At 49.3% G+C, this 11,472-nt stretch overlaps 1 pseudogene; it reads left to right on the forward strand.

Annotated features, from left to right (window-relative positions):
* Positions 1-184: 184 nt before the first annotated feature.
* On the forward strand, positions 185-9,887 carry LOC136478412 (uncharacterized; annotated as a pseudogene).
* Positions 9,888-11,472: the final 1,585 nt, after the last annotated feature.

Consider the following 11,472-nt stretch of genomic DNA (forward strand, 5'->3'; position numbering starts at 1 on the left):
GACGGCCACGAAAAGGCCGCGCCGTGGCCACACCAAATCATATCTTTAGATAATGATAATAATAATAATTTACCATTATTATTATTGAGCTCTAAAATGAAGTGTGCTCCACACTCAGGGCCCAAATGGTCTACCCGGACCGGATCTGTCTATAGTCCTGTAGGCTGCCTCTTTTTTTCCTCCTCCTTCCATTCCATCACCCCCAGCGTGCGCGCTGCACTCTCTCGCTCCCCACGTTTTCTCTCGTGGCGACGGCGACGACTGGGCGTCCGTCGCTGCCGCCCTACGCGCCAGGCGCTTAGGTCTTCTTCGGCCCCTTCGCCGGCGACGAGCACCACCAGGTACGCCCACCCCTTGGCCTTCCCTTCCTGCTGCGCGAAACCGACCACCCAAACCCTAACCTACTATTTATATTCGAATCTGATCCAACTACGAGTGTATATGCATGAATTTTGCCTACTAGCTTCGATCGCTTTGCAAAAATTATCGGGTGGTGTTCTTCACCGGGTTCTCCCCTGTGGCGCGGGGACCCTACCGATCGGAATTCTGCTAACTCCGTTCCTCCATGGCTCGATTAGGTTCCTCGTCTCCGGCACGCAGTGCAAAGCGGATCGATCTCAGCTCAGCAGGGACCTCACGACTTGACACCCAAGGTATGGAATTTCGGGGGGTTGCGTCTGTAATCCATTTTTCCGGTGCCTTCCCTTTGACTAAAGCACGAGCTCCCAACCTTGCAGGCTCATTCGATCTCTTTGGTTTCGTGGACCGTGATCGGACTCCAGGGCTGGATCATGTTTCTTCAAGTGTAAGAGCTTGGATCTCGCAGGTCTGGTTCAGTCCCTGGACTGGGAAGAACCGTGCTTGCTCCTTGCCGCCGCAATCATGCAGAACGGGGGCGAGATGAGGCCTGTGCACAACAGCGTCGATACAGTGAACGCTGCTGCTGTTGCCATCGTCACCGCCGAGAGCCGCACGCAGCCTCCTGCAGAACCGGTTCGTGCTTAAATACCTTATCACTGCATTTTTTTTTTATCGACGTTAGAAGCTAGTGATGTCCTGCATGGCTTTTAGTTGGATGGCTTGTGTGTAGCTTCCTTTAATGATTGCGTAGCTGAAGCAGCTTTGTACATGCGGAGTTTGCAGTGTAACGGTTATTATGCTTAATCATCTGTGGCTGCTTGTTTGTGTGGCTTTATGTGCATGGCAAGAAAATTACATCTCATAGGACACGTGTCATGGAGCGTTTCTTGCATGTACTTCGGTGGGCATTTGATTGTATTATTGCAGTTAGTAACGGAAGAATGTTATCGTGTAGTCAGACTTTCTAGGTTTTGATTATCAATAAGCTTGTCGGGTATTTAGAGTGTAGATATATAAAACTTAGATGCATGGATTCTCCATTCAATGATATTAAGTTTATTCTAGTTTTATACATAGAGTACAGCAGTAATTAGTCGAAAGTTGTAATTTTGGGACCGTGTCAGTGTTCGAACTACATGCTTATGTCACTGGATTGACTGGTCAGTATTTTTTCCATAAATATATTTTCCATAGGTTTTTGGTGTTACAAAGGGAAATGAATGTTTACAGAACTTGGCAAGTGAAAAGAATAGAATAAAGCATCTGATTTGTTCTTGCATTCTCCACTTTGCTTTGGGGGGTTGGGGATATGGCTCAGTTCGTAGATCCCTGCACTTGCAACTGGGTTGCTGTGATTATGCTTGGCTGTATAATTTTTCAAGGCTTCGGACCTGAGGATTCTTGCTAGAGCTAGAAAGTTTTTCTTATCTTTGGTGGTATAGGTGCAGCTGTAGAATGTTGATGTTGGTCTATTCATTTGTACGTCCGCTTTTAGTATCTATGAAGGAAAAATTGTGGGCTATGCTCTTCACCTAGTTAGATTTGTTAATTTTCTTGTGTTATACTATTTTGGAAGTGCATGAGGAAGGTACATCATGAATGAGACAAAAGTTTGGTCCCTGCATTACATTTTTCTTGGAACTTCGGTACATGCTCTGTTTTTTCATCTAGAAACTTTATAGGATGAGTAGTACATTTGACATGTGCTTCTGCTGGGTTTCAACTCTAGCCTACCCCAACTTGTTTGGGACTTAAAGGCTTTGTTGTTGTTGTTGTTGTAGTACATTTGACATGTACAGATTGCCTTATTTGTACCTCTTCTGTTTCAAAGGGGGCATCCAAGCGTACTCAGCTCACCTTGATGGTCTAGTACGCCTTGTTGCCTTTGAAACCATGGTTTGTACAGTTTCAGGCACTGAGAGTATGCATGAAAAAGGCATTGTAAATAGTAAGAGAATGCCTCGGAAAAGAAAGGGGGATAGTTGAAATGGTCAAATTGAATTATTCATTGGACTACATGAGACAAAAAGATGCTTTCGCTGCTGGCGATATGCCCACCAGCTGTTTCTATATATTTTTAAATTCCAACTTTAGGTCCTATTGTTTATTTTCTAATACAGGTTGGTGTCTAGGTTTTCATCTTTATATTTGTTATTAGTTCACCCTCCCTCTTCCAGCTTGTTTGTTTCTGAGGGCCTATGATTTAAACTTATGATTGTTGTTCTCCAGAGATTTCAAAATGGTACCTTGCAGAACTGGCAATCATTTCGTGGATTATACATTATACACCTGTTAAAGTTTATCTTTTAACTTCAGTTTTAAATGAAAGCAAATCTCCCTCAATGGTGATACCATTGTTTCAGAACATGTTTAAAAAGCCTGTGTCTTTCTCCATCCACTGCAAATATCTCTGGGGTGTTCTTTTTAGCCGTGGTGATGTCATTTTCCTTTTCTTTTAATGTTGGATGCAGCAAAATAGCACACAGGCATTTGATTGATTCGCTGAGATATTGTGTCTGATTGGACACGTTGTGCTGCAATCTGACTGATGATTACATTACACATAGGTTTTTTATTCTCTCATTCATATGCAGTGCGGAGTCATCTCATTCTGATTCTTGGTTTCATATCATCACCAAGTTATGCTTCTTTCTGTGTTAACTGCTCCTTTTTGTTTGCAGAGAAGGAAATGGGCTGATCGGTTGAGCATGTACTTCTGCTTTGGATCCCAGAAGAATGGCCGGCGCATGCGCGTCAACCATGCTGCACTTGTCCCAGAACCTGCACCTCAAAGGACAGATGCACCTGTAGCAGAAATTCCAAACCACCCACCGCCTCCTGTGTTCCCCTTTGTGGCACCTCCATCCTCTCCTGCTTCTTTCCTTCAATCAGAACCCACATCAATCGTACAATCACCAAGGGTTGGAGCTCCACCTTTTTCGCCCCTCTCACCGAATTCTCAATCCCCCGCGGGGACACCATCCATCTTTGCTATTGGGCCATATGCACATGAGACACAACTAGTCTCACCTCCAGTGTTCTCGGCCTTCACAACTGAACCATCAACTGCCCCTTTCACTCCTCCTCCGGAGTCTGTTCATCTGACGACCCCTTCCTGTTGGAGGTACAGAGTGTTTTTACTCAGCCAGGGATTACACACCCAGGCGACTGCTCTTTCATATATAGGAGATAAGTAGCACATTGATTACATTGATGGCTCATTAGAGCATTAACTAAACAGCTAACTGCCTGGGTACTTGCACAGTCACTTGTGCTGCCCAAGGCCTTAATAGCAGAAACATAATTAAGCACAGATAACTAAGTGATAACTGGGAGCAGGACTTAACTTCTACAGTTCTCCCCCTAAGACCTGCTTCCCCCATCCTTGATCTTCATGATCCCAATCTTGCTTCTCATGTCTTCAAACTTGGCCTTGCCTAAGGCCTTAGTCAGAATGTCTGCCAGTTGATCATTTGTGGCGACGAACTCAGTCTTGATGCTGCCTTCTTCAACACAATCTCTGATGAAGTGTTGTTTGATTCTTATATGCTTGCTTCTGTCATGAAAGACAGGGTTCTTTGCAAGTGCTATTGCTGATTTGTTATCCACTCGCAGCTCTACTACTTCCACTTTCTTTCCCAACAATTCAGCAAGTAACCTGGACAGCCACAGAGCTTGTGTTGCAGCAGTAGTCATGGCAACATACTCTGCTTCACAGCTAGATAAGGCAACCACTCTTTGTTTAATGGACTGCCAACTGACCAGATTGTTGCCTAGGAAAAATAGACAACCTGTAGTGCTCTTGCTTGAGTCAATATCTCCAGCCAAGTCTGAGTCACAGTAGCCAATAAATCTGGCTTCACTGGATGCCTTGGTGAAGTGCAGGCCATACTCCAGACTGCCTGCCACATACCGAAGGATACGCTTCACTGCCTGCTGATGCTCTATGGTGGGCCTCTCCAGAAATCTACTCACAAACCCGACTGCAAATGCCAAGTCAGGTCGAGTATGAACCAAATATCGCAGGCTTCCAACCAGCTGCCTGTACTGTGTTGGATCAACTTCCTTGGCTGTACTCTTCTTGCTCAATCTTAGCCTTTCCTCCATAGGAGTGGCTGCTGGGTTGCAGTCCACCATACCACCCAATTCCAGTATCCTTTTGGCATAGTGAGTCTGTCTAAGGGTGATGCCATCGGTGTTCTGCTGTACTTCAATGCCCAGATAGAAGCTTAAGAGCCCGAGGTCACTCATCTCAAATGTTGCTTTCATTTCAGCCTTGAAGCTTTCAACATCCTGCTCTTTGGCCCCTGTGATGATCAAATCATCCACATACACACCGACAAGCAACAGAGAGTTTCCAGAACCTCGCCTATAGATTGCAGCTTCATGGTTGCTTTGTCTGAAACCTTTCTTTTTCAATGTTGAATCAAGCTTTGCATTCCATGCTCTTGGTGCTTGCCGTAGGCCATACAGAGCTTTGCGCAAGCGATACACCTTGTCTTCTTGTCCAGCAACAACAAAGCCAGGCGGCTGATGCACATATACCTCCTCGTTGAGGTCTCCATTCAGAAATGCGGACTTGACGTCCATCTGATGAACAGACCAACCCTCCTGTGCCGCCAGAGCCAACAAGACTCGAACGGATTCCATGCGTGCGACAGGGGCGAAAGCATCATCATAATCCACGCCTTCTTGCTGGACAAAGCCACGAGCGACAAGTCTGGCTTTGTGTTTGATAACATTACCGTGTTCGTCCTTCTTCAATTTGAACACCCACTTCAGGGTGATTGGACGGTGACCAGCAGGAGGCTTCACAAGCTCCCAGGTCTTGTTTCTCTCTACTGATCGCAGCTCTTCTTTCATTGCTGCGCACCACGCTGGATCTCTCTTGGCTTCAGTATGCGAAGTTGGTTCGCCAGAGTGCGTTAGATGCAGCTCTGCGAACAGGCGAGTTGCAGGTGGCGGTGTGGGCTGCTGGCCAATGATATTGCTGACAGTTCTGTAGCGAAGTGGTTCATCCTCGTGATAAGCATCCAGTCGATCATCATCATCCTCCAGAGGCGTGGCATGCTCAATCTGAGAACTTGGTGGCGGTGGTGACACTTCCAGTGCCGCTGGAGCAGAATTAGCTTGAGGATGAGTTGATGCGGAGCCCTCTACTCCTTCAACTCCAATTGGGCTGTTTGATGCGGGTGTTCTTGGTGAATCCGGGAGCAGAGGCGACGACGGCGGTGCTGGTTCGCTCACCTCCTCTGACCAGACATACTCAACTGTGAATTCACTGCTGTTCACAGCTGATGGCCCAGATTCCGGCGAGGACCAATCCCAGCCATGTTCTTCATCAAATACAACATCACGGCTGATCCTGACACGCCCGCTCACAGGCTCAAACACCCTATATGCCTTAGCTCCTTCTGCATAACCAATAAACACGCCGGCCTCGCCGCGGTCATCAAGTTTGCGCAGCTGACTGAGCTTCCTTGTGTATGCCACACACCCAAACACTTTCATGTGTCCCAGAGTTGGTGAACGTCCATGCCAGGCCTCATATGGGGTGATCCCCTTCAACGCACGTGTCGGTGATCGGTTCAGTATGTGGACTGCTGTCATCACAGCCTCCCCCCAAAACCGAGCTGGCAGGCCCCTCTGCTTAAGCAGTGCCCTTGCCATGGCCACTACTGACTGATTGCGCCGTTCAACTACCCCATTCTGCTGAGGTGAGTGAGGAGCACTGAAGTGCCTCTTAATGCCTTGTTCTGCGCAGTAGGTAGCGAAATCAGCAACTGTGAATTCTCCTCCATTATCGGTGCGAAGCACCCTGATTTTCTGACCACTTTCCGCCTCTGCGCTCAGTTTGATGCGCTTGATGGCTTCTGCTGCTGCATCCTTGCTTGGTATGAGCGCTGCCCACATGAAACGGCTAGCGTCATCGACGAGCAGCAGGAAATATCGATTCCCTCCAGGTGTTGCAGGTGTCACTGGTCCGCAAAGATCGCCGTGCACCAGCTCAAGGGGCTGTTTGGCACGGTACTGTGTTGCAGCTGGGAACGGGCGCCTTCTCATTTTGGTGGTGACACAGGTGTCACACACCTGCTCCACATGGTCAATAACCGGGACACCGCGCGCCATCTCCTCCTTCCCAAGTCTGCGGAGTGCATCAAAATTCAAATGCCCCATCCTCTCATGCCACTGCCACGCTACATCTCCTCTGCATGCTGCAAGACAAAGTGGCTGGACTGCATGAAGTTGGAGTGTGTACAATCTGTTAGCCCCTCTCTTCACCTTGGCAATCAAACGGCCAGTGTGTTCCCAGATACGTAACACGTCGTGATATATCTCCACCTTGGAACCAGTCTCGTCAAGCTGACCCAGACTGATAATGGAATTCTTCAGGGCTGGTATATAGTACACACCCTGCAGCACCCTATGCTCACCAGTTCTTCCTTCGAAAGCAATCGAACCGATGCCTTTGATGTCAACCTTGGACGCATCTCCAAATCGGACCGTGCCTCGCACGTCCGTGTTCAAGTCAGAAAAGAGCTCACGCCGTCCAGTCATATGGTGTGTAGCTCCTGAATCAAGGTACCACACATCTGCCTTTTCTTCATCGCCATTGGCACCAAGGAAGGCGCGGGCTTTTGGTTCTTCCAGATTCACCTCTTGAGCAGCATAGGTGTATGCCGGCGCGCACTTATCAAGATCAACGAGCCCATGCGCCAGAAACAGAGCCCCATCATCCTCGCATTCTGCATACTGCACACGGCCATTGTGGCCGCCGTCACCGCCGCCTGCGCCCCCTCGGCCACCAGCGTGCTGGCCTTGATTGCCACCGCGGCCGCCGCCACGACGGCCTCTGCCCCGTCCGCTGCCACGGTCACCGCCACCATCACGGTCACCATCTCTGTCTCGGCGTGGATGAGGGCAGTCTCTTGCCCAGTGGCCCTCCTGGCCACAATTGTGGCAGGTATCGCCACAGCGTCCACCATCGCGGCCGCCGCCACGGCCCTTTCCTCGCCAGCCGCCGCGACCGCGGCCACCACCGCCGCCTTGGCCGCCGCCGCGCTGATTCTTTGAACTAGAGCCAGCAGAATCATCCCCGCTGCCCTTCTTCTCCTTCTTCCAGCGTGCGCGCCATTGCTCCTCAGTATACATGAGCTTGCCGCCGACGGTGATTGGCTCGGTAGGCGCTTGCTCTTCACGGTCATCAACAGCCTTGAGCCTCCCAGTGGCTTCCTCAAGCGTGAGCATGTCAAAGTCCAGAAACTGCTCAATAGCAACCACAATCTGCGCATACTTCGACGGTACTGTACGCAGATACTTCTCCACCACACGCCTCTCATCGATGTCCTGATCACCATGAAGGACAAGCTGTCGATGCAGAGTTGAGAGGCGGAAGGCAAAATCTTCGACGCTCTCTCCTGGCTTGACACTGATGTTCTCCCAGTCGCGGCGGATGCGTTGCAGCGTCGCGCGGCGGACCCTGTCCACGCCGATGCGCGCAGCAGCTATGGCGTCCCACGCCTCCTTCGCCGTCCGCTTGTCGATGAGCGGAATCCCCATCTCCTTGGGAACCGCTGCGACAATCGCCTCCATAGCCCGCCGGTCGTCGCGGAACGAGACCCGCTCTCCTTCAACTGCGTCCCACAGATCGCGGGCCTGCATTCGCAGTTTCATCTCTTGGCTCCATTCGTGGTAGTTCGTCTTGGACAGCATCGGCCAGTTCGTGCTGCTGCCCGAGTCCCTGTATACGACCCTATCGTACACAGGCGACTCCCGACGCCCGCCACCGCGGCCACGCCTGCGGACTGGCGGAGATGGAGACCTCCGGCGCGGGCTCTTGACCTCCTCCTCTTCTTCTTCATACTCCAGCTCCTCTTCTTCCTTCTCTGCTGCAATCTCCTCCCTCAGCACCCGCGCGGTCCTTGCCGCCTCCTCTGCAGCCGCCGCCGCCTGCCGCGCCGCCTGGACCGCCTGCGCAGCTGCCTCCTCTGCAGCTTTCAAGCGCGCGGCCCGGCCAGAGGAGTCCTCCGCATCGCTGACGCCCTTGGCAGCCTTCCTTCGGCGCTCAGAAGATGTCGAGGCCATGGATAAGAAAGCAGGGAAGAGGGCTCGAGTAGAAGATGAGAGAGAGGTGTCTAACCTAGGCTCTGGTACCAATTGTTGGAGGTACAGAGTGTTTTTACTCAGCCAGGGATTACACACCCAGGCGACTGCTCTTTCATATATAGGAGATAAGTAGCACATTGATTACATTGATGGCTCATTAGAGCATTAACTAAACAGCTAACTGCCTGGGTACTTGCACAGTCACTTGTGCTGCCCAAGGCCTTAATAGCAGAAACATAATTAAGCACAGATAACTAAGTGATAACTGGGAGCAGGACTTAACTTCTACACTTCCTCTCCGGAGGTTCCATATGCAAAGCTTCTGACTTCGATCAACAACAGCAAGAATGGTGAAACTGGTGATCTTCAGTCGTATCCAAACTACCCAGACAGCCCAATTGGGCGCCTGATATCTCCAAGCTCGGGTTGTTCTGGCACTTCCTCCCCATTCCCTGACCCTGAGATGCTGGCTTCCTCACGCAGCGCTATACACTCATTCCCAGTTCGTGAGCCACCTAAGATATTGGATGGTGAGGGCATTGCAACACAGAAGTTGATACCCCGCCATATGCGCAACGGTGGGTCCCTCTTGGATGGCCACATCACAGCAGCTGTACCAGTTGTTGACTTCTCTGCCCGACTTCAACCCAATGAGCATGCTATGGATCATCGGGTGTCATTTGAGCTGACCGTCGAAGATGTTGCGCGCTGCCTAGAGAAGAAGACTGCAATTTCTGGGGATTCTGGCACGGCATCTTTCCACCTTGGGCCCACCAGCAACGGTGGTCACCACAGAGAATCAAACGAGGCAAGGGCAGGGCTATACGTCGACGAAACATACCATGACTTACCTGAGAAAGCAAGGCGGTCCCTGTCCCTGCGCCTGGCCAAAGAATTCAACTTCAACAACGTCGATGCTGCTAATGTGGAGCCAAGCGTGGGATCTGACTGGTGGGCGAATGAGAAAGTTGCTGGGATGACATCTGAGCCAAAAAAAAGCTGGTCCTTCCACCCGGTGGCTCAGCCTGGGGTCAGCTAACCTTTGCACTGACCATAATAATCTTTTTACAGGATGAAGGAGTTAGCTTCTTTTACTTCTGCTTCAGTGCTCGATTCATCAGGTATGACTGTGGGGGGTGGCCAACTTGTGCTAAACATGCAGTTAGTGGTAATTCTAAATTTAGATAGTAAGTAATCGGATGTCCGTCTAATATCGTCATGGGATACTAAAGGTTTATTCTGGGGGGTGTTTGGATGTGACAAACCGCAAACTCTTTTGGTTTAGGGTCGGTCGGAACTGTCTGTGTGTCTCTTGTATTCTGTGTATGTACTGACTTCTTGTCCTGATACTGGTGCTGTGTTGTGTATGTACATAATAAAGTGGTTTTAAATTAAAAGGGTACAACTCTTTCCTTTGATCAGTTGCCAGATGCTGTCTGTGATCGTTACCCTCCGCCCCCTTAATCTGCGTGCTGCGCCGTTGGTAGCAAATCAAATTTGTTGGTACTCTCTTCTCTTCGTTCTAAATTATAAGACGTTTTATCATTTTAAGATACCTAGACTTTACTATATATCTAGATATACAATTATCTCTAGATATGTAGTAAAATCAATGTATTTAGAAAAATAAAGGCGTTTTTTAATTTGGAACGGAGGGAGTACTATTCAGTGGTCTGGTTTCGATATTATTGTTATTATTCATCTGTTGGCTCTGGGCCCTGCCCTTGTGATAAGATGATGTTGGAAATCGTACAGTGTCTGTTCATTCTAATACGGTTTGCGAATCAGAAAAATGGTGGGGATTTTGCATCCGTACCAGAGATGACAGGTCCTGTGGAGGCATGTTCGCTTGAACTTATCAGCCGGTTTATCAACTAGAATCTATAGTATTTTTTTCTCACAACAAAACAGCTTCAGCCGGCTTTAATATCAGCCAAACAGACTCGAAGGTTGTTCTTAGCTCAATGCCCTGTTCGGCTAGCTAGAAAACGGCTGATGCTGATGCTGATTTGTTGTAAGAGAAAAACAATGTTATTTCGCTGAAAACGGTGATAGTTCAAGCGAACATGACCCAAGATGACAGGGAGATGGTCTGGCCGGCCCCACCAGAGATGACGGGGGAGTTTGAGTACGTATTTGGCCAAGCCTGACGGGCAATAATGCTTTTGCTGCAAAATATCATGGCCGGGTTGGCCATCAGTTTTGATTACCGTCGACGAGATGACTGGCACCAATCTTGTCTTTTTCAAATCTATTCCGAAACCCTAATGATGAGCTACCAGCTTACAGGAATATATAATTCCTCAAGTTCCAGCTAAACTGGCGATCGCGAGGTGAGATATTTTTTTTTCTCACAGCAACTAGAGTTGAGGCGCCTGATGTACGTAATGTGATAAGCGAAGAATACTGAAGAAATCACGAAATGGTCAAATCAAAATAAAAATAAGCTGGGCGTAATTAGGGGGGCCAAGAGATAGGATTTGGAGTGGTAGACAACTTCAGCATATTCGTTTGTTGATTTTAATCAAGGCTTATCAGTCAATCAACAGTATTTTTCTCTGACAGAAAAAAAAAAAAAAAAATTGCCGGCTTATTAGCCAGCCAACCAGCGGACAGCCTCGTTGGAGCGTACACGGATAATGCTGGTCCGTCACCAACCCCGGCCCGTCCCCTCCCATCTCCCCAGCAATAGCTACCGGTCTCTTCTTCCGATCAGCCGCCGTCGCCTCACCGCCGGTGAGCCTTAGGGCGCCATGCGTGCATCACACCTCCGTCTCCGGGCCCGGCGACCGGCCGGCGGCCTGGTTAGTTGTTTCTTCCTTGTCGTGGATCAATCATTGCGTGCCGTGCTGATGGATATCAATTAGCAGCTGGATTGGTCATTGAACTGAGCATGGTGCGTGCAAACAAACTGACGAGTGGCTCACCGGGCAGCAGCGATCAACTTCCTATCCCATGTCACACATCGACCGGGAGTATAATAATAATAATAGTGTAATTTACAAT

Source organism: Miscanthus floridulus, chromosome 8, assembly GCF_019320115.1.
Source record: "Miscanthus floridulus cultivar M001 chromosome 8, ASM1932011v1, whole genome shotgun sequence".
Taxonomy (NCBI): domain Eukaryota; kingdom Viridiplantae; phylum Streptophyta; class Magnoliopsida; order Poales; family Poaceae; genus Miscanthus; species Miscanthus floridulus.